This window comes from Mobula hypostoma, chromosome 2 (genome assembly GCF_963921235.1).
Source record: "Mobula hypostoma chromosome 2, sMobHyp1.1, whole genome shotgun sequence".
NCBI lineage: Eukaryota > Metazoa > Chordata > Chondrichthyes > Myliobatiformes > Myliobatidae > Mobula > Mobula hypostoma.
In genome coordinates, this window is record NC_086098.1 from 249,833,208 (window position 1) to 249,860,883 (window position 27,676).

Consider the following 27,676-nt stretch of genomic DNA (forward strand, 5'->3'; position numbering starts at 1 on the left):
CAAGCGCACCTTCGGATTTTGTCATCAAAATGTTTGCTGCGTATCCGCTCACTTGTTCCTCACGATATTAAACGCATTTTACCCTTCCGAAAACAGCCAGCAGAAGTGAGACTGTGAGGCCAATTTTAACAATGAACTGTCATGGCTAAAATGAAATACTGTGTCCAAATACAAAATTATCTTTCTTTTATTCTCAAACCTGCGTTGCTGGAAATTTGAAATGAAAAAGAAAATTATGCAGTAGGTCATTGAGCATCGGTGGAAAGGAGCTACATTTTCAGCACATTCAGCGTTCCCACCATCTCTACGTTATTCATTTTCTTCCTTCCTAAAGCCGAAGGAAGCCACTGCCTGCCCCAGAAGCAGATTTTCCAATGTAACATATCACATGGAACAGAACAGCACCATAACTCCGTCCACAATGTTGTGGTCATCTTCTATGCTACTCGAGCATCAATCTAAGTCTTCCCTCCAATCGAGCCCTCTATTGTTCACGAAGGGTTTATGTCAGAGAGTAAATGCTTGACAAAGGAACGAATTGAAACAAAGGTCAGTGAATGAATGAAAACGATACAGGCATGGAAAGCAGCTGGACGTACACGAGGAAATAGAAAGATGAAATTTCCGTCAACTGATCGGTTTCCACAGGAATAGAAGCTTTTGAGATGTTTCGACACGCTTCTCCCGGTTTCATACTGTGAATTTCTGTCGAACCTGTACACCTCCGTAATACTTGGGGCTAAGAAAGCCATGAGGGAGCGGATGTGCCCCCAAGGAATAATTCTGAGCGCGGATTGGGAGTCAGTTTCAACACAGCAGCTGTTCTGCAAGCCTAGCTGTTGGTAATAATAAAAGAACATCAAATAATTAGAAAGAGGTGACATAGGGTCGTTGTGGGTAAAACTAAAGAATTGCACGAGTAAATATATCCTGATGGGAGTTGTATGCTGACCTCCAATCAGTAATAAAGATGTGACTACAAATTACAGCGGGAGACAGGAAATGCGTGCCCAGTAAGGCAATTGGAATTTCAATATGCCGGTAGATTGGGAAAATCCTATTGGCGCTGGATCCCAAAGGGGGGAACTTCTGAAATGCCTACCAGATGGCTTTTAAGACCAGCTCCTGGGTGAACCCACTAGGGGACCAGCTATTCTGGATTCGGTGTTGTACCACGTACCGGAATTGATCTGAGGGCTCAAGGTAAAAGACCTCTTAGGGAAAAGTGATCATAGAATAATCGAATTCACCCTGAAATTTGATAAGGAAATATAGTCAGATGTATCGTATTACAGTGGAGCGCAGGGAATTACAGAGGCATCAGTGAGGAGTTGAACAAAATGGACAGCACACAAACACTGGCAAGGATGAGAGCAGAGCAGCAATGGCTGGAATTTATGGCAGCAATTCAGAAGGCACAGGATATATACATCCCAAACAGGAAGAGGTATTCCAAAGGCAAGATGACACAACAGAGGCTAAAAAGAGAAGACAAAGCCAACATAAAAGCCAAAGGAAGGGCACATTCATTAAGAGGTAAAAGTTGCAACAGGAAAGCAAGCTGGCCGGTAATATTAGTAAGTATAGAAAACGTTTATGCACATAAATAACGCGTAAAAGAGAGGCGAGAGTTTATATCGGACCGCTTGAAAACGATTTTACAGAGGTAGTAGTGGAGAAAAGGAAATGGCGGACGAACTGAACAAATATTTCGCATCGTTTTTCACTATGGAAGACATAAGCAGTATGGAGGAAGTTCCTGCAGAGTATCAACTTGAAGGTCGACACGTCAGCTGGCCCAGAAACCGTACATCACAGCGTTCTGAAGGAGGTAGCTGAAGAGATTGTGAGGCGTTGGAATCGATCTTTCAAGAATCACTAGATTCTGGAATGGTTTGAGAAGACTGGAAAAATGCAAATGTCACTCTCGAAGAAGGGACGGAGGCAGAAGAAAGGAAATTAAGACCATATAGTCTGACCTCCTTTCCTAAGTACGCAGTGTTCACGATTGTGTGGGTCTCGAGCCGGCTCTGTATTTACTATGGCTATATTAAACGCTCTCTCTGCCTGGTCTATTTGTATCTGCCCGCTGCTGTCGGCCCGGCTGAGATAACCTGCTGTGATGCCCCTTTGTCCCTGCTAACTTGTTTCTCACCCGATCTCCTCGCTGTTGTGCCCCTTCCGAAAACAACTTGGATTTCAGTGCCGCTCCTGCGAATAGAGTTCCTGCTCCCAGGGAACGGCCACACCCGACGACCGCAGCCTGTCTACTGACGACACGAGGAACGTCAGTCCGTCGGTCCGTAAACGCATGTCAGCCACTTCGACAACTGTGGTGGGATGAGTAAGTGGCAGCATGAAACCGAAACCTTCAGCCGTGTGCAAGAACCGTGACTGGACTCGAACCGACAATCTTCAGTTTGATCTCGCATCAAACTCCGGATCACACGCCTTATCCGTTGGGCCACACGGTTGCACCCTGTCGGGAACGCAAAGGGACAAAAAACAAGAATCCGGCCCATGGTAGAGTGGGGAGCAGTTTTCTATCACCAACAGTCAAGTGTTTTAACAGATAGAACGATTACGTTAAGGGGCTAGAAGGACATGCACATTGAAGTGAGTTGCCTTTCCGGCTGGGGTTATAAGGCTGACTTGTGTTGCTCCATCCTTTCTCGCTGACAGGTGCAATCTGGGCATGCGGGCTGGGTGAGACGTATGAAGCGATCCGCTTCAGCATCGTCGCTAATTATCAAGGGATCGAAGGGTTATCAATTCTAGAGCAACAGAATATTGTGTTTAATTGCATTCCCAACGTCACGACGATAAATAGCCCAAAAACCCGGTTCCAAATTCAATGAAAAACAACACACTGAGATCAGGTACTCCATAGGCCCATTATTTTTCCTTTTGGATTGCCTGACAGCTCTTCCGGTAAAGTGATTTTCCCCTCCCCTCCCCTTCCCAACTTCTATTCCCCACTCTGGCCTCTTATCTCTTCTCAGCTGCCTATCACGTCCTCCTGGGACTCCTCCTCCTTCACTTTCTCCTCTCCTTTCAGATTCCTTCCTCTCCAGCCCGTTACCTTTTCTGCTCACCTGGCCTCATCTATCACCTTCTGGGTTCCCTCCATCTCCTACCACCCACCTTCTTCGTCTGGTGTCCTTTACAGTCCTGAAGATTTTTCTCGGCCTGAAAGGTCAACTGTTTATCATTTCGATAGGTGCTGCCTCACTTGCTGAGTTCTTCCAGCATTGTGTATGTTTTACATTGGATTTTCAGCATCTGCAGAACTTCTCGTGTTTGCAAATGAAGGAAATTAGTTTGATTATTCAGACGTACATTGTGGAATCGGGACAATTTTAAAATCTACTAACCGCTCCGCCTTTGGACTGTGGAAGGAAGCTTAGTGTTTAGCAAAAGCCAGTGTGAAGGCAGATTGAAGTTTGTTTCCATGTGTACTTAAAATTGTTATTCGGAGTAATAAGCGAACACCGCGTCAGTAATAAACACGGTCCTTATTCTTGTTCAAAGGTCATAAACACAGTGATGTAGAGATGATTAGTGAATCCCCGGAAATGTTTGCCCTGGTAGCAGACGAGGGCAGATCATTATAAAACATTAAGGTCGAGAGAGAAACATATTCAAAACATCAAAGTGAGCGGTATGATGTGGATGATCAAAAAGATTATGCTGCTGTAAGTGTCCTCTGACGACATATTCCGAAGCAGTGGTGAGATCAAACACAAAGAGTGGATTCTTACAGGCGACTGCAGCAGTGGGATTGGGTACTGCGAATGAAGTGTTCTGTAAATCATACGGTAAAAGCCCTGCGAAATTTGCGTACCTGAATACGGATACAGTGTTTGGCAATAGACGGAGCAGTGAATCTGAAGAAATGATCAGAACCTCAGGCGATTCTCTCGCCTTTAGGTGAAACAGAGCAAGTTACAGCTTATCATTACAGCTGAGGAACGTCGCAAAGGCTTCCTGGTTTAACGGCTCAAAGCGCATGCCTAATGAAAAGGAGATCCTTGGTTCAGATCAAAGAGAGACTTTTAATTTATGGAACACACATCAAAGTTGCTGGTGAACGCAGCAGGCCAGGCAGCCAGAAGAGGTGCAGTCGACGTTTCAGGCCGAGACCCTTTGTCAGGACTAACTGAAGGAAGAGTGAGTAAGGGATTTGAAAGTAGGAGGGGGAGGGGGAGATCCAAAATGATAGGAGAAGACAGGAGTGGGAGCGATAGAGCCAAGAGCTGGACAGGTGATAGGCAAAAGGGGATACGAGAGGATCATGGGACAGGAGGTCCGGGAAGAAAGACGGGGGGGGGGGACCCAGAGGATGGGCAAGAGGTATATTCAGAGGGACAGAGGGAGAAAAAGGAGAGTGAGTGGAAGAATGTGTGCATAAAAATAAGTAACAGATGGGGTACGAGGGGGAGGTGGGGCCTAGCGTAAGTTAGAGAAGTCGATGTTCATGCCATCAGGTTGGAGGCTACCCAGACGGAATATAAGGTGTTGTTCCTCCAACCTGAGTGTGGCTTCATCTTTACAGTAGAGGAGGCCGTGGACAGACATGTCAGAATGGGAATGGGATGTGGAATTAAAATGTGTGGCCACTGGGAGATCCTGCTTTCTCTGGCGGACAGAGCGTAGATGTTCAGCAAAGCATCTATGCTCTGTCCGCCAGAGAAAGCAGGAGACCGCTTTAAGAGACTATAAATTTATAGTCTCTTTAGGAGACTATAAATTGTAGATTGCACATTTAGATAGAGACGTAACGTAAAACTTTTTACTTCTCGTGTCTATGAAGGAAGTAAGAAATAAAATATATTCAGTTCAAAGTGCTAGGCAGACTTGGAGGTCTTAAGGTTGATAAGTCACCTGGTCCAGATGTATTACAGCCCAGAGACCCGTATTGCCTTTTCAGTTATCCTCTGTTGCTCTTTAAAAGTTTCCAAATCCTCTGGCTTCCCGCTTATCTTTGCTATGTTATACTTCTTCTCTTTTATTTTTATACTGTCCTTGACTTCCCTTGTCAGCCACGGTCGCCCCTCACTCCCCTTAGGATCTTTCTTCCTTGTTGGAATGAACTGATCCTGCACCTTCTGTATAATTTCCGGGAATACCTGCCATTGTTGTTCCACTGTTATCCCTGCTAGGGTATCTTTTCAGTCAACTTTGGCTAGCTCCTCCCTCATGGCTCCATACTCCTCTTTGTTGAACTGTAACACTGACACTTCCGATTTTCCCTTCTCCCTCTCAAATTGTAGATTAAAACTTATCATATTATGGTCACTACCTCCTAATGGCTCCTTTACCTCGAGTTCCCTTATCAAATCTGGCTCATTAAACAACACTAAATCCAGAATTGCCTTCTCCCTGGTAGGTTCCAGTACACGCTGCTCTAAGAATCCATCTCGGAGGCACTCCACAAACTCCCTTTCTTGGGGTCCAGTACCAACCTGATTTTCCCAGTCTACCTGAATGTTGAAATCTCCCATAACAACCGTAGCATTACCTTTGCAACATGCCAATTTTAACTCTTGATTCAACTTACACCCTATATCCAGAATACTAATTGGGGGCCTGCAGATAACTCCCATTAGTGTCTTTTTGCTCTTACAATTTCTCAGTTCTATCCATAATGACTCTACATCTCCTGATTCTATGTCGCCCTTCACAAGATCCTGAATTTCATTCCTCACCAACAGATCCACCCCACCCCCTCTGCCCACCTGTCTGTCCTTTCGATAGGATGTATACCCTTGAATATTCATTTCCCAGCCCTGGTCCTCTTCCAGCCATGTCTCTGTTATCCCTATAACATCATACTTGCCAATTTCCAACTGAGACTCAAGCTCATACATTTTATTTCTTGTATTTCGTGCATTCATATATAATACTTTTAATCCATTTAAAGTAATACTTTTACTCCCCTCAGCTTTCACATCGATTCCTATTGCACTTGGCCACACTTTCTGATCCCTTCCTGAGCTTTCTGCCCCGTTAATTCTGTTGTCTTTCTTAACTTTCCTTATTCTCTCTTTCCCTTTAACTCCATCCTTATATTTCCTCTCCTACCCGCCCCCCACGACTTAGGTTAAACTCACCTGTGCAGCAGAGGCAAACCTGTCTGCCAGAACGCTGGTCCCCCGCCTGTTGAGGTGCAACCCGTCCCTTTTGTACAATTCATCCTTACCCCAAAACAGATCCCAGTGGTCTAAGAATCTGAATCCCTGTTTCCCGCACCAGTTCCTCAGCCACACATTCAGATCCTCTATCTCCCTGTTCCTGTCCTCTCCAGCACAAGGAACTGGAAGCAAACCGGAGATAACAAAGAAACATAGAAACATAGAAAATAGGTGCAGAAGTAGGCCATTCGGCCTGCACCGCCATTTATTATGATTATGGCTTATCATCCAACTCACAACCCTGCCCCAGCCTTCCCTCCATACCCCCTGACCCCCGTAGCCACAAGGGCCATATCTAACTCCCTCTTAAATATAGCCAATGAACTGGCCTCAACTGTTTCCTGTGGCAGAAAATTCCACAGATTCACCACTCTCTGTGTGAAGAAGTTTTTCCTAATCTCGGTCCTAAAAGGCTTCCCCTCTATCCTCAAACTGTGGCCCCTCGTTTTGGACTTCCCCAACATCGGAAACAATCTTCCTGCATCTACCCTGTCCAATCCCTTTAGGATCTTATACGTTTCAATCAGATCCCCCCTCAATCTTCTAAATTCCAACGAGTACAAGCCCAGTTCATCCAATCTTTCTTCATATGAAAGTCCTACCATCCCAGGAATCAATCTGGTGAACCTTCTTTGTACTCCCTCTAAGGCAAGGATGTCCTTCCTCAGATTAGGGGACCAAAACTGCACATAATACTCCAGGTGTGGTCTCACCAAGGCCTTGTACAACTGCAGTAGTACCTCCTTGCTCCTGTACTCGAATCCTCTTGCTATAAATGCCAGCATACCATTCGCCTTTTTCACCGCCTGCTGTACCTACATGCCCACTTTCAATGACTGGTGTATAATGACACCCAGGTCTCGTTGCACCTCCCCTTTTCCTAATCGACCACCATTCAGATAATAATCTTTTTTCCTATTTTTGCCACCAAAGTGGATAACTTCACATTTATCCACATTAAATTGCATCTGCCATGAATTTGCCCACTCACCCAATCTATCCAAGTCATCCTGCATCCTCTTAGCATCCTCCTCACAGCTAACACTGCCACCCAGCTTCGTGTCATCCGCAAACTTGGAGATGCTGCATTTAATTCCCTCATCCAAGTCATTAATATATATTGTAAACAACTGGGGTCCCAGCACTGAGCCTTGCGGTACCCCACTAGTCACCGCCTGCTATTCTGAAAAGATCCCGTTAATTTCCACTCTTTGCTTCCTGTCTGCTAACCAATTCTCCACCCACACCAATACCTAACCCCCAATACCGTGTGCTTTAAGTGTGCACACTAATCTCCTGTGTGGGACCTTGTCAAAAGCCTTTTGAAAATCCAAATATACCACATCCACTGGTTCTCCCCTATCCACTCTACTAGTTACATCCTCAAAAAATTCCATGAGATTCGTCAGACATGATTTTCCTTTCACAAATCCATGCTGACTTTGTCCGATCATTTCACCGCTTTCCAAATGTGCTGTTATCACATCCTTGATAACTGACTCCAGCAGTTTCCCCACCACCGACGTTAGGCTAACCGGTCTATAATTCCCCGGTTTCTCTCTCCCTCCTTTTTTAAAAAGTGGGGTTACATTAGCCACCCTGCAATCCTCAGGAACTAGTCCAGAATCTAACGAGTTTTGAAAAATTATCACGAATGCATCCACTATTTCTTGGGCTACTTCCTTAAGCACTCTAGGATGCAGACCATCTGGCCCTGGGGATTTATCTGCCTTCAATCCCTTCAATTTATCTAACACCACTTCCCTACTAACATGTATTTCGCTCAGTTCCTCCATCTCACTGGACCCTCTGTCCCCTACTATTTCTGGAAGATTATTTATGTCCTCCTTAGTGAAGACAGAACCAAAGTAATTATTCAATTGGTCTGCCATGTCCTTGCTCCCCATAATCAATTCACCTGTTTCTGTCTGCAGGGGACCTACATTTGTCTTTACCAGTCTTTTCCTTTTTACATATCTATAATAGCTTTTACAGTCCGTTTTTATGTTCCCTGCCAGTTTTCTCTCATAATATTTTTCCCCTTCCTAATTAAGCCCTTTGTCCTCCTCTGCTGAACTCTGAATTTCTCCCAGTCCTCAGGTGAGCCACTTTCTCTGGCTAATTTGTATGCTTCTTCTTTGGAATTGATACTATCCCTAATTTCTCTTGTCAGCCACGGGTGCACTACCTTCCTTGATTTATTCTTTTGCCAAACTGGGATGAACAATTGTTGTAGTTCATCCATACAACCTTTAAATGCTTGCCATTGCATATCCACCATCTATCCTTTAAGTGTCATTTGCCAGTCTATCTTAGCGAATTCACGTCTCATACCTTCAAAGTTACCCCTCTTTAAGTTCAGAACCTTTGTTTCTGAATTAACTATGTCACTCTCCATCTTAATGAAGAATTCCACCATATTATGGTCACTCTTACCCAAGGGGCCTCTTACGACAAGATCGCTAATTAACCCTTCCTCATTGCTCAAAACCCAGTCCAGAATAGCCTGCTCTCTAGTTGGTTCCTCGACATGTTGGTTCAAAAAACCATCCCGCATACATTCCAAGAAATCCTCTTCCTCAGCACCTTTACCAATTTGGTTCACCCAATCTGCATGTAGATTGAAGTCACCCATTATAACTGTTGTTCCTTTATTGCACACATTTCTAATTTCCTGTTTAATACCATCTCCGACCTCACTACTACTGTTAGGTGGCCTGTACACAACTCCCACCAGCGTCTTCTGCCCCTTAGTGTTACGCAGCTCTACCCATATCGATTCCACATCTTCCTGGCTGATGTCCTTCCTTTCTATTGCGCTAATCTCTTCTTTAACCAGCAACGCCACCCCACCTCCCCTTCCTTCATGTCTATCCCTCCTGAATATTGAATATCCCTGAACGTTGAGCTCCCATCCCTGGTCACCCTGGAGCCATGTCTCTGTGATCCCAACTATATCATAATCATTAATAACAAACTGCACTTTCAATTCATCCACCTTATTACGAATGCTCCTTGCATTGACACACAAAGCCTTCAGGCGCTCTTTTACAACTCTCTTAGCCCTTATACAATTATGTTGAAAAGTGGCCCTTTTTAATGCTTGCCCTGGATTTGTCGGCCTGCCACTTTTACTTTTCTCCTTTGTACTTTTTGCTTCTACCCTCACTTTACACCCCTCTGTCTCTCTGCACTGGTTCCCATCCCCCTGTTGTGAACTAACCTCCTCACGCCTAGCCTCTTTAATTTGATTCCCACCCCCCAACCATTCTAGTTTAAAGTCACCTCAGTAGCCCCCGCTAATAACCACCCTGGAGGTCCTGCCTTTCAGCCTTCTTCCGAGTTCTCTGAAGTCACGCTGTAGAATTTCTTTCTTCCTCCTCCCGACGTCATTTGTGCCGACATGCACCACCACTTCCGCCTGTTCACCTTCACCCTTGAGGATGCCCTGCAATCAGTCTGTGATGTCCTGGATCCTGGCACCAGAGAGGTAACACACCATCCTTAAATCCCGCCTGTTGCCGCAGAAACCCCTTTCTGTACCTCTCACGATGGAGTCCCCTCCTACCATGGCTGTGCCTGACATCTGCCTTCAAGAAGGGAGGACGTCAAAAGAAAGGAAATTAGTCAGTTAGTCTAACCTCAGTAGTTGAGAAAGTGTTGAGGTCTATTATTGAGGATGAGGTTTCTGAGCGATTGGAGACTAATGATAAAATAATTCAATATCATTATGGTTTCTGAAAAGGGAAATCTTGCCTGACAAATCTGTTAGAATTCTTCGACGAAGTAACAAGCAGGGTGGACAAAGGAGAGGCATTGGATGTCATTTACCTGAATTTTCTGGCTGTCTGCCAGTGAGTAGTGGTGTTCCTCAGGGGTCAGTATTGGGTGTCAATGATTTATATAATAGAATGGATAGCTTTGCGGCAAAGTGTGCGGATGATATGCAGATAGGTGGACGAGTAGGTAGTGTTGCGGAAGCAATGCGATTAAAATTGGATTTCGACAGATTGGAAGAATGGGCAAAAAGTAGCAGGTGGAATAAGTGTTCTGAAATGCACAATAATGCATTTTGCTAAACAGAGCAATAGTGTAGACCAGGGCCGGATTTAGTGGGGTCGGGGACCCTGGGCACGAGGCACTGATGGGCCCCTGCCGACACCGTAAAATGCTGCTGTACCAAGCAAAGAAAGGCAAGAACAAGAGCAAAGGTCGTACTGGTGTAAATATGAAAGCTGTGGACCAAGACATTGGTTTAGGCTATAAACCTATAGGCCTTAAGATGGAGGACAGAAAGTAATGCAGATTCCTGGCTTGAAGGACAGCATCTAAAACACTCAAATATTGACATAGGCTTAGTTGGCTTAGTAATGAGGGAGATGAAGTATGATGTACCCAATCTTAAATCTTCATTTACCTAATGCTGCACATACCACAGGCCTTATTTCTCAAACAATGCCAAAGCATTTTTATCTCGGTATTTTTCTCAACCGTGTGTTCTGAGAAAGTAAAATGGAAATGAGAGACAAAAAGGACAAGAGAGATGGCACTATGGCAAACTAGGAAACTTGACAATACTCCAACAATCTTTTTGATAAATGAGATCTAGCACATACTAACCTATTGCTGTACTGTGTGGCTTGCAGAGTAAAGATCACTTATTACTTACTAGGTTTGTAAACAGTCAACTGTTAGCCTGTTGCCACAAAAGCAGGAACAGCACTGACACACGAGCCTAGATATTTACAAAGTCAGATGCTTGTTTTTCACAATTAAAGCCTAGTTCTTCTCGATTTCTTTGCAACAAACTCCTTGATCAGATCACTGGTTTCCGAACAAGATCACTTTCAAGTAACATCAGAGTAAGATGACTCAGCCTGTACTGCTCCATTGTGGATCTGAGCCTATGTAGTTGCCCTTATCAGGCCTGCCAAATATGTCACTGGAGCCTCGGATTGCGAGTCCCCTCTCGACCAAAACCTTCACAACCATCAACGCTCTTCTCAATGCGTCAGTCCAGTAGACACACTCTGACTTGAACTGTTTTTGCAGTTCTGTATCTATTCTTCCGCTGTCAGACGCTAGTGTAACGTCGGTCAGTATTTTTCCTGCGGAGTTCGCTATTTTCATGCTCTCCTATGCGCTCAGCGACGTGTTTCCAGCCGCCAAAACCAGTTTCGAAGATGGACTGACAGTTACCATCACTGAAGATGCGACATGCAAAACAAAACACACAGCCGGTGGAAGGGGAATATAAGAGCCAGTGCCTTGATATGTACTCACCATTTACGAGCTTGCGTTTGAAGTGAAATTTGGAGAAAAAATGTTTCTGCTGTTTGTATACTCGTTCCGATGCTTTGATATCCGCATCCTTATTCTGGCAGGACTCCGGCCCTTTCTTAGCCCAGTACGCTCGGAGTGAATCATCTAACGTTTCCTTTCCCCAGCGAGCAGGATCAGTGCTGTAAGGATCGTCCGTAGCGGAAACGTTAACATCAACGGCGGCCCGACTTGGTTGTTCGGAGGCCTCTGTGGTCGGGAATCCCAAAAGTCATGCCCTCTGCCTCTCCAACGTTAGCTGCTGACTGTGGTAAGAACGGTGGACCTGTGCTAACGCCGGTGATAGCGCTAACTGTTAAACAAGTCTCCATTTGTCCACCGGTCTCAGACTGTCACAGGAACGATGGTACTGCTGCAACATCGAGAACAGGTTTAAAAATGCTGTCAATTTCAATATCTTTTTTAATGCTTCTTCTTCATGGTCCTCTTTTTCCTGTTTCTTTTTTCTTTTCTGTGCTCCACTCTCGTATGTTTTTTGTCCGGCATGATGACAGCTACCTATTTTGGGCCCCTGAGCTGCAGCCCAGCCTAGTTCTGCCAAATTTCCGGCCCTAATTACCATTGACAATTACGATCTAGAAGTGGTCCACGAGTTCACATACTTGGGGTCGACCATCAGCGACACTTGCTGAAATCAAGAGGTGTATCGGTAAAGCAGCATCGATCCTTGCTCGACTCCCCTCGCGGGTCTGGGAGAATCCGAAACTCACTACAAAGATCAAGACTGCTGTATGCAATGCTTGCGTTATCAGACTTGGACCATCTACTCCAAGCAGGAGAGGAAACTTAATAGTTTTCACCTGCACAGCTTTGGCCACATCCTCGGCATCACCTGGAGAGATAAAGTCCCAAACTCTGAGGTCGTCTGGACTTCCCACAATATTCACGCTTTTAAGACAACGCAGACAGTCCGTTCTATGAAGGATGGTAGACTGCCAAAGACGAACTCTACAGAGAACCAGCAACAGGCAAGAGGAACGTTGGTAGACCCCAGCTTCGCTTCTGCAAGCGCGATATGAAAGCCTTAAAAATCAACACAGTGCTGGGAGGGTACAGCAGATGACCGCAACAAATGGCGAGGTACCCTTCAGCAACACCGAGAGCGAGGCGAAAGAGTGATCCTGAGTCAGTCTGAGGAGCGGAGAGCTAAACGGAGAGCACAGCGGACAGCGGACAACAATTCCACGACGCCCTACACATGCAGCAACTGTGGCAGACCCTGCCGTTCCAGGATCGGCCTCAATAGCCACAGTCGACGCTTCTCGACAAACCAGTGACTACCGGAGGCGCAGGACCCATGGTCAACCACGACCAACGGAGGCCACACACAGACCATCATTTCTAGGCCTGATAAACTGTCATGTTATAAATTCTGACTTCTCTTTGTCCAGCGTTTTGTGGGTGAGATTATACTCAGTTTACGGAACGAGTAACAGGGGTACTCCATTGAATAAAAGTGGTTTCGTACCTTTCCAAGGATTTGATTTATACAAAGTATCACATTCTGTTTCTGCCTGGTTTCGAACCAGGGACCTTTCGCGTGTTAGGCGAACGTGATAACCACTACACTACAGAAACCTCGCAGTTATCTACCATGGAACACATACTGCGGCTACCAGTGGAACTACAGACAACACACAGTTCCAGCCAATAGGGTCCAAAAACCAATGATTGAATTATATTCTAAAATCATATTCAGCATCAAAGAGAAAATTATGCACTTTCAAAATTGTCCATAACGGCCGATACTGAGAGAATGGGGATAGATGCGAAGATGTAGACAAGCGCACGAGAGAGGGAAGGATTCAAGGTTGACTGAATGAGAGATTCGGACGCATACAGTACATAGCGATGGTAATTATGATTATTCGATCTGCGCCGCATTTAACAAGACTCTGCCATACATCCCTCCTGAGATGGAGAAACAAAATTTTCCGAATGCTTGCAAAGTACAAAAAATAACATGGAACAACAGTTGTCCATATGATTGGTAATCTTCAGTACAGTAAAGACCATAAGACAAAGGAGCAGAAGTCGGCCATTTGGCCCACCGAGTCTGCTCCGCCATTTTATCATGAGCTGATCCATTCTCCCATTTAGTCCCATTACCCCCGCCTTCTCACCATAACCTTTGATGCCCTGGCTATTCAGATGCTTATCAATCTCTGCCTTAAATATACCCAATAGCTTGACCTCAACTGCCCCCCGTGGCAACAACTTCCACAGATTCACCACCCTCTGGCTAAAAAAAAAATTCTTCGCATCTCTGTTCTGAATGGGCGCCCTTCAATCCTTAAGTCATGCCCTCTCGTACTAGACTCCCCCATTATGGGAAACAACTTTGCCACATCCACTCTGTCCATACCTTTCAACATTCGAAATGTTTCTATGAGGTCGCCCCTCATTCTTCTAAACTCCAAGGAATACAGTCCAAGAGCGGTCAGACGTTCCACATATGTTAACTCTCTCATTCCCGGAATCATTCTAGTGAATCTTCTCTGAACCCTCTCCAACGTCAGCACATCCGTTCTTAAATAAGGAGCCCAAAACTGCACACAGTACACCATGTGAGGTCTCACCAGCGCCTTATAGAGCCTCAACATCACATCCCTGCTCCTATACTCTACTCATAGTCATAGTCATAGTCAAACATTATTGATCCCGGGGGAAATTGGTTTTCGTTACAGTTGCACCATAAATCATAAATAATAATATAACCATAAATAGTTAAATAGCAATATGCAAATTATGCCAGTAAATTATGAAATAAGTCCAGGACCAGCCTATTGGCTCAGGGTGTCTGACCCTCCAAGGGAGGAGTTGTAAAGTTTGATGGCCACAGGCAGGAATGACTTCCTATGACGCTCTGTGCAACCTCTAGAAATGAATGCCAACATTGCATTCGCCTTCTTCGCCACCGACTCAACCTGGAGGTTAACCTTAAGGGTATCCTGCACGAGGACTCCCAAGTCCCGTTGCATCTCGGAACTTTGAATTCTCTCCCCATTAAAATAATAATCTGCCCGTTTATTCCTTCTACCAAAGTGCATAACCATACACTTTCCAACATTGTATTTCATTTGCCACTTCTTTGCCCATTCTCCCAATCTAGCCAAGTCTCTCTGCAGAATCTCTGTTTTCTCAGCAGTACCGGCCCCTCCACCTATCCTCGTAACGTCAGCAACTTAGCCACAAAGCCATCTATTCCATAATCCAAATCGTTGATGTACAACGTAAAAGAAGCGGCCCAAACACGGACCCCTGTGGAACCCACTGGTAACAGGCAGCCAGCCAGAATGGGATCCCTTTATTGCCACTCTCTGTTTCCTGCCAATCAGCCAACGCTCTATCCACGTATGTAACTTTCCCGTAACTCCATGGGCTATTATCTTGTTTAGCAGCTTCATGTACGGCACCTTGTTAAAGGTCTGGCCTGAATGATGATGTTTATTTCTACCTGGAGACAGAGAGGCATCTGTAGTGTAGGTGACCTATATATTAATGGAACCTTTGCCTCATTTGCGCAGTTACAAGCAGTTTACAATATCCCTGCATCTAGTGTTTATTATATATTTACAAATTCGAGATTATGTCAGGAAATATACACCTAACTTCGAAGTTTTAGAGAAACATGCGTCCCTGGAGGCAAAAAATAAATTTAATCCTGTCACTCGTAGCGCGGTATCCTATTTTTATCAGATCCTACATAATGGAGCTCGGTTGAATACTGCGGGTCATCCAGGCATGGGTGGATGAATTGCGCATAGAACTGACAGAGGAGGTCTGGGATGAGTGTTTAAAGCGTATACATGATTGTTCGGTCAACGTCAGACACAGACTTATACAGTTTAAAACAATACATAGACTTTAGTATTCCAAAGCAAAGATGCACAGTTTCTACCCTGATGTTTCATCAGTTTGTAATAGATGTAAATCTGTGAACAGTAACTTGTCACATTCATTCTGGTTATGTAGTAAGCTTTATGCATACTGGAAGAGTATTTTTCACTGTTTCTCTGAGGCTTATGGGAAGCGGTGGGAACCACACCCGCTCATAGCCATCCTTGGAGCAACAAGTTCCCTATCTTCAGCCAATAAATATTAAAAAACAGGTTGTATTGTTTGGCATGGTGATTGTTAAGAATTTAATGCTGCAAATGTGGAAAATGGACTCTGTGCCTACGTACGATCTGTGGCTGAGATAACTGGCAAATACTTTACATTTGGAGAGACCGATACTATATAATGAGAACAGAGGAGACATCTTTGAAAGGATATGGGGCTCTGTATTGGACTTTCTTACGGGGTGAAGACTGGGGTTTTTTGGTGTGGTGAACCTCTGCTGTGTATGTTTACTTTTGCCTTTATATTTTTCTCCCTTTTGCTGCTCGTTATTTAATTAGATTTTGTTAAGATCATGGTTTTTGTAGGTGTGCTGTTCTTTTAGTTGTTTTTCTGTTTGTCATAAAAGATTATGGGAAAAAAAAAGAAAATCCAAGTACACAACATCCATTGGATCTCCCTTGTCTCGCCTATTTGTAATTTCCTCAAAAAATTGCAATAGGTTTGTCAGGCAGGATTTTCTTTTAAGGAAACCATGCTGAGTTTCACCTATCTTGTCATATGCCTCCAGCTACTCCGTAATCTCATCCATGACAATCGACTCCAACAACTTCCCAACCACCGATGTCAAGCTAACAAGTCTATAATTTCCTTTTTGCTTCCTTGCTCCCTTCTTCAATGACGGAGTGACATTTGCAATCTTCCAGTCCTCTGGAACCATGCCAGAATCTATTGACTTTTGAAAGATGATCGCTAATGCCTCCGCAATCTCCACAGCTACTTCCTTCAGAACACGCGGGTGCATTCCATCTGGTCCAGGAGATTTATCTACCCTTAGACTATTCAGCTTCCTGAGTACTTTCTCTTTCGTAATTGTGACTGCGCACACTTCTCTTCCCTGCCACCCTTGAGTGTCCGGTATACTGTTGATGTCTTCTTCAGTGCAGACTGATGCAAAATATTCGTTCACATCCTCCGCCATCTCCTTATCTCCCATTACAATTTCTCCAGCATCATTTTCTATCGGTCCTATGTCTACTCTCACCTGTCTTTTACTCTTTATATACTTGAAAAAGCTTTTCGTATCCTCTTTGATATTATTTGCCAGCTTCCTTTCATAGTTCATCTTATCCCTCTTAATGACCTCTTAGTTTCCTTTTGTTGGCTTTTAAAAACTTCCCAATCGCCTTTCTTCTCACTAATTTTTGCTTCCTTGTATGCCCTCTCCTTTGCTTTAACTTTGGTTTTGACTTGTCTTGTCAGCCGCGGTTGCATCCTGTTTCCATTCGAAAATTTCTTCTTTTTTGGAATATATCTGTCTTGCACCTTCCTCACTTCTCGCATAAACTGCAGCCACTGCTGCTCTGTCATCCTTCCCGCTAGTGTCCTTTTCCAGTCAACTTTGGCCAGTTCCTTTCTCATGCCATAGTAATTTCCTTTACTCCACTGAAGCACCGACAAATCGGATTTCGGCTTCTCTTTCTCAAATTTCACAGTGAACTCAATCATGTTATGATCACTGCCTCCTAAGGGTTCCTTCACCTCAGTCTCTCTGATCACCACTGGTTCATTACACAATACCCAATCCAGTACAGCAGATCCCCTAGAGGGCTCAACAACAAGCTGCTCTAAAAAGCCATCTCGCAGACATTCTACAAATTCTCTCTCTTGTGATCCAGTGCCGACCTGATTTTCCCAATCCACTCGCATGTTTAAATCCCCCACAATTATCATAACACTGCCCTTCTGACAAGCCTTTTCTATTTCCTGTTTTAATTTGTAGTCCACATGACTGCAGCTGTTTGGAGGCCTATAAATAACTGCCATCAGGGTCCTTTTACCTCTGCTATTTCTTAGCTCAATCCATAAATATTCTGCACCTTCCGATCCTATGTCAACTCTTTCTAATGATTTAATATCATTTCTTACCAATAAAGCCACCCACCCCCTCTTCCTACCTGCCTATCCTTCCGATACACCGTGTATCCTTGGATGTTCAGCTCCCAGAGACATGTATCCTTCAGCCACGTCTCTGTGATGGCCACATATCATGCCTGCTAATCTGTGGCTGCACGACAAGATCATCCACTTTATTCCTTATGCTGCGTGCATTTAAGTATAACATCTTAAGTCCAGTATTTGGTAATTTTTCCCTTGATTTCACTGCAACTTTATTGCACTGCAACTCATCCCAATGGCTGCAAATTTGCGCCATCACCTGCCTGTCCTTCCTGACAACTTTACTGCTCACTATCTGAGATTTATTTTTACATGCCCTTACCGAGAAACTGGAGAACAAGTAATATTTACGTTACCGTCCTCTATCGAACTCGGAACTATTGGCGTGTACGTTGACCTTGATAACCACCGCACGATAAAAATCGCTGGCATGTAAAAAACAAGAGCAATTTATATAGAACGTGGAAACTTGCTGGGCGTTGAACAGTAAGTGGAGGGATACCATTTCAGTACATCTGTCGGCTTGAGAAAAAGCCGAATCTGGTAAAATGTTTCAACGTGTTTTTCCCGGATCCAGATTGTGAATTCCTGTCACAATACACACACGATAGTGGAGTAACTCCTCTGGTCTTGCAGCAGCGAGAGAGAGGAATTCGCCGTCACCGTTTCGTGCGGAGACCGTTTATCCGAACAACCATGTTCATCACCGCACCACTGAATCTGTCGGCGGTGTTGGCGGCGGATCATGGGAAGGGATCAGAGGAACAGCACACTCAGTGCGGATTGGGAGACAATTTCAAACAAGGAGACCGAGTGCTGAAGTTCTTCAAGTCAAGCCGGTGAATCATAATTAGCCGCCCCGCTGCATCCCAGATAGCTCAGTATCAGTGTAAATAAAGTATCGATCAAGTGTCTTGGCATGAATTGTCAATTGTTTATTCTGCTCCGTAGATGCCGTCTGACTTGTTTGTTTCTTCGCACATTTCCATCTTTTGTGGAATTTCTTGTTTTGTCGCATTCCTCCAGCACTTTGTGTTTCTTGCTACATACAAACTAGGCAGGACGAGCGGAGGTGTGTGTTTGGGGTGCGGTTTTGTGTTAAATTCTACTTAGTGAATGCAACGAAAATTAAGTCAATTCAGAAAATTTCGTCTACTACCTTCGAATGGACAGAGTCAGAGAAGGAAAAGAAGTTCCCAGCGCTGCTCAGGCAGAGGTAGGTCGCTCTCCTACAGCAACACGTGCGTGATAAATCAGGGAAAGGTTATCCTTGCAAGTAACGACCCTTCAATAAAGGAAGTTCACACTATAAGCTAAAAGCGCCTCTGGGAGATCCAAACCACATTCTCCTTTTTACTGGACAGACTCCTTGAGCAGTTAATGTACCTGGCATTTACATCGTCCTCGAGCCGTGTTGATGAGATGGAACTTGTTCTGTATCGTCTGAAGATGGAATTGCTTCAAATTCTGCTAACTACTTTAAATTCAGTATTCCATATAATTTGAAACGTGTGCATAACCGTGTTTTGGGAAGGATTCTCTCCAACGGCATGTACGGCCTATTTGCTAAAGACTGCATTTGCAACATTCGAATCCTTCTTCCGCCAATTACCGATATTTGAAGCCAGGTGCTGGAAGGAACGCAAATACGTGGAAGATTCGGGATGAAATGACAAATTGAGTGCAAAGTGAATCGAAGACACGCACCTGGGATACGAAGAAGAATCGCAGGTGAGAAGCCATCACAGTATGCGACAGAGAGACTGTGCCACGGTACACGGCTGTTTCAGATGAGAATTTTACACAATCCTTCTCCACGCTCCCTACACCTTACCTTCCCTCTTATTTGCCTCCTGCTAGAACTAGCCAGCTTTACCAAACTTCTTATTCTTGTTCGTGCCCCATCTTTTTTTTGTCCTGATAGACGATCACGACAGAAATGCTGACTTCTGTTTGTCTAGCGACTTGTGGGTGAGGTTATGCTCAGTTTACGGACGAGTAACAGAAGTACTGTACTCCATTGAATAAACCTGGTTGCTACCCTTTCTAATTATTTGATAGATACTGTTACGTACCCCGTAACTGGGTTGCCAAACCAGCACAAATGGATCACTCAGTTGGAGTCTGGAGTACTAGAACTAAGAAAGTTTTATTAAAGAAACAAGCAACACAGTAATCGAAAGGATAACAAATGCAACAGTTCAGTGATGATAAACACACATGTGCACAGAATTAAGATAACAGCATCAATCAAGCTCTATCGTTGTCTAGGGGTAAATGACCAATTTCAAAATGACTCAAAGTTCAGTCCAGTTTAGTAGTTCAGTTCGCAGTAATCGTTGCCATGGCGGTGGACAACGTGGGGGAAGAGAGAGATAGAATAGGAACAACTCATCATTCAGAACGGCTTCACTCACAGACCAGCGGGATGGCTCACAGACCAGCGAGATGGCTCACAAACAGCTTTTGGGCGGGTCCTTGGTGATGTCACCTGAGGTCACCGACTGTGACCCCTCCTCCAGATGCGGTCGATCCTCTGCAGTGAACCCGGCACCCAGGCAAGGGCGGACACACACCGGGTTCCCGCTGATCGTACCTTTCCACCCTTGTCGTTGTCCGGTACTTCTCACCACTCGTGAGAAGCGTACGGCTTCCAGGGTCTCGTTACCTCGGGTGGCGTGTGTCTGTCTTAGCGAACCTGTCCCTTTTTATCCCCCTGCTGGGGTATCGCCTGTCCATCACTTCAAACAGTTCAGGGTTCAAAGGGGGGAGCCGCTCCAGACAGCTCTTCCTCCCACATCCCTTCATTACACATCTCCAGACGCTGCTCCACTGTTCCTTATCTCTCCTTCCCCTGAGGGCAGGTGGCAGACCAACTGCTGATGCCACTGATGCTAGCCCAGGCCAGCAAACATCTTAATTTTATGTGTATTCTCGTAACACTTCCCCCCTTTAAGGATTTTTACCGGGAGGTAAAAATTACAAACATGACTACATTATCTGATACATACACAATATACATCTTTAACAGTTATTTAGCTAATACAGAGAATTTGAAGCTGTCAACACCTTGACAGACAGTCATCACATTTTCTGTTCCTTTTACACGTGTTATTAATAATCCCTTAGACCAGGCTCCAACTCAGCAAACTTCATAGTGGCCAAAAACACTGATGAATTGCGACCAATGTAACCTCTCATTTGGTTTTGTCCCGGACCACAATAACAAGGGTCGTCCCATTCCGACTCAATTTTCTCTCGCAAGGGCTTAGTAGGAGGGGGACGGGTATTGACCGCAGAGTTATTGCAAAACTTCCTGCAGTACCCCACCATCTCCAAAAGCCTTCTGAGGGCCCTCTTGTCTGTCGGGGTTGGGAGGTCAGCGATAGCCTGCACTGTAGCTTGCATCACTGCCAGCTGCCCCTGTGTCACCACAATTCCCAGGTAAGTGACATTCGTGTGGCCGAATTCATTTTTTCCAAGGTTCACTATCAAGCTGGCTTCAGACAGCCGTATTAAATTGCCAATACACACCTCTGTGGTCATCAGCCCTTTAGTCACTGAATTACTCGAAAAATATGGGTGTTGTTTACTTGGCTGCCCTATTGTAACAGACATAACCCAACGTCCCAGTTCTTTGCATTTCCTCGGGACAATCAAACACATGGGTGCGAGTCGTTTAATTACTCCTTCGGGGATTAAGGGAGAGACCTTATCAGTAGACCTGGCCAAAACAATAGCCTTCTCCCATCTGACCGATCCCATCCTAATCTTTTCAAAATGGTTTTTTTCTCTTATCAAGGGGCCCCTAGCTTCATTGATTTCCACGCTAACACCGACTAGGTTTGTTAGCATATCAAAAGCCGGTGACCGTCTCAGTTCGCGTCGGTCATGATCAATAACATTTTTCCCCCTGGGCAGCCGGTAACTCTCTTTCATGATTCCACCAACTGTTTCCTCCAGCACCGCAAAATGTCCACCGGGGGGTACCTCGTGGGCCATGTTAAAAACCTCATCCCCGTAACTCTTTTGCATCACCCCCCACTCCTCATCTGCGGATACTGTCCTTGATTTCCCTTTCTTCCTTAGCACTTCCTCATCCGCACAATAGCCTGTCAAGGCTGTGTCAGAGAGAGCGGTCTCGGCAAAAACCATCAGCCCCTCGTCTCGCTCCTGCGTCTGCACAAATTCTTTCCTGGCTACTGCTACGTCCGTCCCAGCTCCCTCACTACCTCTTATCTCACTACACCCTGTCTCATACAAGGTTGGCAGGAATGTTTCAGCCAAATTCACCATCGCGGGCGGGGCCTCCATGCTGGCAGGCTGACCCGTCAATCTCACGACTGGGAACACGATTCCTCCGGCGATGTCATTACCGAGCAAGACTTCCACGTCTTTCATCGGTAATTCGGACCTCACCCCGATCGTGACTAGTCCAGAGACCAGGTTGCTCTGTAAATGTATCTGGTGCAAAGGGACTGACTCTGTCCCTTCCCCAACACCTTTGACCTCTACCTCCCCAGTCTGGGTCTCTGAGCTAAACTCTAATACACTCTTCAGTATTAGTGACTGACACGCTCCCGTGTCTCTCCAGATCCGCACTGGAACTGGTTTTAACCTCTCCTTCACTGACACCAGTCCGGCCGAGATAAACCTCTCGCGCCCTTCCTGGACTTTTTCAGACCTGTCCTTCCCTAGCGGTTCGCTTAACAGCTCAATACAGCCATTCAAAATTTCCGCTTTTCCTTTCCCCGTCTCCTTCCTTGGGGCAAAGCACCTGGACGCAAAGTGTCCGACTTTCCCACAATTATAACAGACGACCCCAGGAGACTTCCTACCAGGCTGCTCCCGGTCTACCTTATCCTTTTCACTAGTCCCCGGCTTACTTTCTGACTTTTCCGGCGGACTCTCCCCGCCGTCCTGACTACCCTTCTGGTAGCCTTTACTCGGGGCAACCTTCATTTTATGCGTCAACGCATACTCATCCGCTAACTTAGCAGTTGCGGCTAACGTGGCTGCCTCTTTCTCATCGAGGTAGGGTCTCATACCCTCAGGGACACAACCTTTAAACTGCTCAATCAGAATCAGCTGCAGCAGTCTGTCGTAATCCCCCTCTACCCCTTTCGAGGCGCACCAACGCTCACAATATGTTTGCATCTCGCGAGCAAACTCCAAATACGTGCGGTCCCACCGCTTCCTCGCATTCCGAAACCTCTGCCGGTATGCCTCCGGGACCAACTCATAAATCCTGAGGATGGCCTCCTTCACCACCTCATACTTCTGGGCATCTTCCGCGGATAAAGCGGAGTAAGCTTGTTGGGCCTTCCCTTTCAGTACACTCTGAAGTAAAACAACCCACTTATCCCTCGGCCAGTCCTGACTTATAGCTACTTTTTCGAAGTGGAGAAAGTACCGATCCACATCGGTATCGTCAAATGGGGGAACCAGCCTAACCTCCTGGGTCGCCCGGAACCCTCCACCTTGGTTCGGCACGAGCCCCTGCTCGGCCCTTATCTTTAACTTCTCCAGCTCAAATTCCCTTTCCCTCTGTTTCTCCTCTCTCTCCAACTGTCTTTCTCTCTCCCGCCTTTCTAACTCTTTCTCTCTCTCCCGCCTTTCTAACTCTCTCTCTTTCTCCCGCCTTTCTAACTCTCTCTCCTGCCTTTCTAACTGCTTCTCTTCGTGTTCTAACTGTCGTACCCGGAACTCGTGCTCGAGTCTCAGTTTTTCAAGCTGTACCTGTACCGCGTCTCCAGCAGGTTTTTCAATAGACACCTCCCCCAGCTCACCTTGGGGAAACACACCTTTAGATACATAGTGCTCTACAATAGCTCTGTGTATCTCCTCTCTCCTCATTGTCGACTTCACCTTAGCAAGATTCACCCGTTTTGCCACAGCTATCAATTCCGATTTCCTGGCATCCTCTAATGCCTCCAAGGTCGGCGCCTTTATAAATTCCTCAACCTCCATTTCTGCTGTTTGTCTTTTCTTTCTTTCGGGAATTTTAACCCAACCAATTTACTCCGTCCCAAATTTAGCGTTCAAAATCGCGGACGAGAACCCCACTTATGTTACGTACCCCGTAACTGGGTTGCCAAACCAGCAGAAATGGATCACTCAGTTGGAGTCTGGAGTACTAGAACTAAGAAAGTTTTATTAAAGAAACAAGCAACACAGTAATCGAAAGGATAACAAATGCAACAGTTCAGTGATGATAAACACACATGTGCACAGAATTAAGATAACAGCATCAATCAAGCTCTATCGTTGTCTAGGGGTAAATGACCAATTTCAAAATGACTCAAAGTTCAGTCCAGTTTAGTAGTTCAGTTCGCAGTAATCGTTGCCATGGCGGTGGACAACGTGGGGGAAGAGAGAGATAGAATAGGAACAACTCATCATTCAGAACGGCTTCACTCACAGACCAGCGGGATGGCTCACAGACCAGCGAGATGGCTCACAAACAGCTTTTGGGCGGGTCCTTGGTGATGTCACCTGAGGTCACCGACTGTGACCCCTCCTCCAGATGCGGTCGATCCTCTGCAGTGAACCCGGCACCCAGGCAAGGGCGGACACACACCGGGTTCCCGCTGATCGTACCTTTCCACCCTTGTCGTTGTCCGGTACTTCTCACCACTCGTGAGAAGCGTACCGCTTCCAGGGTCTCGTTACCTCGGGTGGCGTGTGTCTGTCTTAGCGAACCTGTCCCTTTTTATCCCCCTGCTGGGGTATCGCCTGTCCATCACTTCAAACAGTTCAGGGTTCAAAGGGGGGAGCCGCTCCAGACAGCTCTTCCTCCCACATCCCTTCATTACACATCTCCAGACGCTGCTCCATTGTTCCTTATCTCTCCTTCCCCTGAGGGCAGGTGGCAGACCAACTGCTGATGCCACTGATGCTAGCCCAGGCCAGCAAACATCTTAATTTTATGTGTATTCTCGTAACAATACAAAATTATGACAGAATGTTTCTGCCTGGTTTCGAACCAGGGACCTTTCGCGTGTTAGGCGAACGTGATAACCACTACACTACAGAAACGCTGCTGCTGCGTATCATGTATCACATGCAGGGGATACAATGCACAACACACACTTCCCTCCATTATAACCCAAACGCTAACGACTGAATTATATACTAAAATCATCCCCAATATTAATAAAAAATGAATGCAATGGATCTTTTCCTCTCCTAACAATCTTCACGAATCCCGTCACTACTGAAACTGCCTCCTGCTGAGTCCAGATGAGGATGGAGAAATGCACCACGTATCTCAAATTCCACCTGCCGTCTTGTGACTTCATTCAGGTGCGGGTGTCAAATAGAGTTTTCAACGTGGAGGAAAAAATATACACGTTCTAGATTATCCATAACGGCCGGTACTGAGCAAATGAGGATAGTATCAAAAGATGCAGATAGGCGCCCGAGAGGCGGAAGGCTTCGAAGTAGACTGATCGAGAGATTCAGAATCACAGAGTGCACAGCGATGGTAATTCTGTTTATCCCATGGGCGCAGTATTGAACCGGTCCTGCCCTTCATCCTGCCTGTGATGGACAAACAAATTTTTTCGAACGCTTGCAAAGTACAAAAAACGATTTGGGACAGTAGTTGTCCGTTTGAGTTGTAATCTTCAGTATACACGCTCTTACTGAGAAACTGGTGCACGAGTAGTACTTAGTTACCGTCCTCTATCGAACTCGGAACTATTAGCGTGTAAGTTCACTCTGATAACCACTGAAGTATAAAAACCAGTGGGGTGTAAAAAACAAGACCAGTTTACATGGAAGGTGGACACCTGCTGGGAGTTGGAGAGGAAATGGAAGCATGCCATTTCACTGAATCTGGCGGCTGTGAGAGAAAGAGGAATCTGGTGAAATGTTTCAACGTGTTTCTCCCCGACCAAGTTTGTGAATTCCTGTTAAAATCGTGGAGTAACTTCTCTGGGCATGCAGCAGCGAAAAAGAGGGAGTTCGCCGTCACCGTTTGGGGCGCAGACTATTTTTCGGAACAACGATCGGGCGAACCCGTTTATCAACGCACCACCGAATCCGTCGGTGGTGTTGACGGCGCCTTAAGGGAAGAGATCAAAGGTACCACACATTCACGATATATTTTCAGTGCGGAGTGTGAGGAAGTTTCAAACAAGCAGGCCGGGTACTGATGTTCTTCAAGTCAAGACGATGAATCATAAGTAGCCGCCACGCTGCATTCCAGAGACCTCAGTATCAGTGTAAATAAAGTATCGATCAAGTGCCTTGGCATGAATTGTCAATTGTTTATTCTCCTCTGTAGATGCCGTCTGACTTGTAGATTTCCCCGCATTTTTCCAGCAGTTGCAGAAATTCTTGTGTTGTTGAGTTCGTCCAGCACTTTGTGTTTCTTGTTACATACAAACTCGGCGGGACGAACGGAGGCTGGGAGAGGAGGTACGCTTTGAGTTAAATTCCACACAGCGAATGTAACGAAGATGAAGTCGTGTCAGAAAAATGCGTTGCACTATCTTCGGATGGACTGAGTCAAAAACTGAAAAGAGGTTCCCAGCGCTGCTCGGGCAGAGACAGGTCGCTCCTCTACGGCAACCCCTGTGTGACAAATCAGGGAATGGCAATTCTTGCAAAGAACGTCACTTTAATAAAGGACGATAACCTCAGAAACTAAAAGCGCCTCTACGAATTCCAAACCTCCCTCCCCCTTTCAGTGGACAGACTTTCTGACCAGTTAAGCTACGTGGCATTCGCCTGCCCTCGAGCTGTACTGTTGAGATGGAACTTGTTCTGTATCGTCTGATTGCGATGGAATTGCCTCAACGTCTGCTAACTTCTTCAAATTCTGCGTTCCCTCTCCTTTGAAATGTTTCATAACCGTGTTCAGCGACAGATTTTTCCGTGTGTAATGTACTCCTGATTTGCTAAATAGTGCATTTGCAACATCCTAACCCTTCTCCCGCCATTTGACGATCAGTGAAGCAAAGTGCTGGGCTGTGAAAAACAAGAACAGTTTACATAAAACGTGGAAACTTGCTGGGCGTTGAAGAGTAACTGGAAAGATACCATCTCAGTGAATATGACGGCTGTGAGAGGAAGCGGAATCTGGAGAAATTTTTCAGTGTTTCTCTCCGATCCAGATTGTGAATTCCTGTCACAAGACTCACACAATAGTGGAGTAACTCCTCTGGTCTTGCAGCAGCGAGAGAGAGGAATTCGCCGTCAACGATTACTGGCACGGACCCATTATCCGAGCAACGATGGGACGATCCTGTTCATCATCGCCCCACCGAATCCGTCGATTGGTTGACGGCGCCTTAACTGAAGGGATCAGAGGAACGACACCCTGACAGTATATCTTCAGTGCGGATCGGGAGGCAGTTTCAAACAAGCAGGCCTGGTGTTGGAATTTTTCAAGTCAAGCCGGTGAATCATAATTAGCCGGCCCGCTGCATTGCAGAGATCTCAGTATCAGTGTAAATAAAGTATCGATCAAGTGTCTTGGCACGAATTGTCAATCGTTTATTCTGTTCCGTAGATGCCGTCTGACTTCTGATTTCCTTGCACATTTCCAGCATTTGCGGAATTTCTTTTGTTGTTGCGTTCCTGCAGCACTTTCTGTTTCTTGGTACATACAACGTAGGCGGAATGAACAGAGGTAGTGGGATGAGGTGCGCTTTGAGTTAAATTCCACTCACCTACGTGGCACTCACACCGTCCTCGAGCAGTACGGATGAGATGGAACTTGTTCCGTCTCGCCTGAAAGTGTCGTCTCATCGCGAATGGCTTATAGAGCCTGAACATCACATCCCTGCTCTTTTATTCTATACATCTAGAAATGAAACCCAACATTGCACTCGCCTTCTTCACCACCGACTCAACCTGGAGTTTAACATTTAGGGTATCCTGCATGAGGACTCCAAAGTTCCTTTGCATTTCTGCATTTTGCATTTTCTCCCCATTTAAATAATAGTCTGCCCGTTTATTTCTTCACCAAAGTGCATGACCATACACATTCTAACATGGTATTTCATTTGCTACTTCTTTGCCCATACCCTTAAACTATCTAATTATCTCTGCAGGTTCTCTGTTTCCTCAACACTACCCGCTCCTCCACCTATCTTCGTACCACAGTACAA

At 45.6% G+C, this 27,676-nt stretch overlaps 2 non-coding genes across 2 annotated transcripts; both read right to left on the minus strand.

The window, feature by feature from the left end:
• Positions 1 to 13,039: 13,039 nt before the first annotated feature.
• Positions 13,040 to 13,112, minus strand: trnav-aac (transfer RNA valine (anticodon AAC)). Its single transcript has one exon. It is a non-coding gene; the product is annotated as a tRNA-Val (tRNA).
• Positions 13,113 to 24,520: 11,408 nt separating this feature from the next.
• trnav-aac (transfer RNA valine (anticodon AAC)) lies at positions 24,521 to 24,593 on the minus strand. Its single transcript has one exon. It is a non-coding gene; the product is annotated as a tRNA-Val (tRNA).
• Positions 24,594 to 27,676: the final 3,083 nt, after the last annotated feature.